This window comes from Monodon monoceros, unplaced genomic scaffold (assembly GCF_005190385.1).
Source record: "Monodon monoceros isolate NGI ecotype Baffin Bay Population unplaced genomic scaffold, NGI_Narwhal_1 Super_Scaffold_19, whole genome shotgun sequence".
Lineage (NCBI taxonomy): Eukaryota > Metazoa > Chordata > Mammalia > Artiodactyla > Monodontidae > Monodon > Monodon monoceros.
In genome coordinates this window covers 43405924-43407659 of record NW_021703775.1, presented here as the reverse complement: position 1 = coordinate 43407659, position 1736 = coordinate 43405924, and the positions used below count along the sequence as shown (strand labels likewise).

Here is a 1736-nt window from a genome sequence, read left to right as displayed (position 1 = left end):
CTAGCTCTGCCAGCCGGCCCTTGGCTTCACCACCCCGCCAAGGAGCGAGCCTGAAAAACCCACACTGGTGGGCCCCAAGCGGGACACCCCCCCCACCAGCTGCCGCCGGTCACCTCAATGCTGGAGTAGAGCAGGGTTCCGAGTCTGTGGAAGACATCATCTTGGTCCTGCCTGCCCACCCCACTCTCTGACCTTGCTAGTCTCTCAGGGTCTGAGACGCTGACCTTCACTGCTCAGCTAAGGGCTCCAGAGACTGTACTTTCTCTATATGTGTCCAGCTGAGTAAACCTAGGATGCTGTTACACCTGAGGGGAGTGAGGAGTGGGCGGTCAGGGCACCAGAGTAAGAGCCCTCTGGGGCCTCAGGCAGAGTGAAACTGTAACCAGCAGGGGATGAGTGAATTTTGGCACAAACTGGGCTGCTGCATGGTAGGGAACCCCCAGCTGAAGAAGAAGAGGAGGTGTCCTGACCGGGCCGTGATTGGGGAACCAATGAATTTTGTCCACCTGACTCACATTGGCTCTAGGGAGATGGGGGTTGGAGATGGACTGGCCATGACAGGTGCAGTACAGGAGCAGATCAGATTCAAGGGAGAGCAAGACAGGCTGTGGAGCAATTCTAGGGGCTTGTAGCTCCAATAGGAATGGTTCTGCTGTATGTCCAAGCTTCACTCTGTCCAGCCCAGAAGACATGCTGCCCCTACCAGTTTCCCTCCTAGAATCAGTGACCCCAGGGCCCCTCTTTTCCCTATCTAATAGTGCCTCAAAAGGCTTGGGCGCTGGACTCCCTCTTCTCCCTCTGGCTGTAGCCCCTCCTGGAGATGGGATCAAGGCAGCAGGACTGACCAAGTGACTACTCGTTAGCCAGAGGAGCTCAGCTGAAGCCCTGAACACTCTCAGATCTGAGGGAGGAGTTTTCTTGGACTTGGAATGTGATCCCTTCTCCTGAATGACAGCCTAGGTGCCATATGCTTTTAAACTCTTAACCTGGAACTCCTTAAATATGGTCGGTAGGTGAGATGACCAAAACTGAAGCTGGCTTTGCTGAGATGCTGTCTACCTCCCTGCCCTTCTCTTTCCTCCTGGAATGAACTGAAGCAGATGTCAAGCAGGGACTGGGATGGTGACCCCTGGCTAGTTTACTCTTTCTCTTTAGATCTCAGACTTTAAACACACAGTGCCTCAATATGTCTCTGCCAATACCAGGGTCTTTCTCTAGGTAGGCCTCTAACCCTATGTTTCTGTAGCATTGCTGGCTCCCTATGATCTTACCTTTTTTTAAATTAATAAAAAATTTAATTAAAAAAAGAAAATAAATCTATCTCTCATCATATTTTGAAGACATAGTATGTACTCAGTAAAGACTTGCCTCCTTCCCTTCGCAATCCATGGTAGTATAAATATTTCTGTGTCGCACCAAGTATTCCAACATCCTCTCTAATGTGACCACTTTCTTTTTCCAGTCTCATCTCCCAGTAACAGGGATAAGTGCTAACGCTCTTTTAAAGCCAGACTCTCTAGAATGTAAACTTACTAGCTGTGGGACTTAAGCCCAGTTACCTACCTTCTCTGTGCCCAAGTGTTCCCACCTGGAAAATGGGGCTAATAATGGTAACTGCTTCATAGGGTTGTGAAGATTAAAGGTTAATATTGATAAAGCACTCAGAATAACATCTGGCATAAGGTAAGTGCTCAATAATCTCATTAAAGCTACTAGGAGTTTTATTTTCTAATCAT

General features: G+C 48.8%; 1 pseudogene; it reads left to right on the top strand.

Annotated features, from left to right (window-relative positions):
* The first annotated feature begins 392 nt into the window (after positions 1-392).
* LOC114900384 lies at positions 393-632 on the top strand (annotated as a pseudogene).
* The last annotated feature ends 1104 nt before the right edge of the window (positions 633-1736 follow it).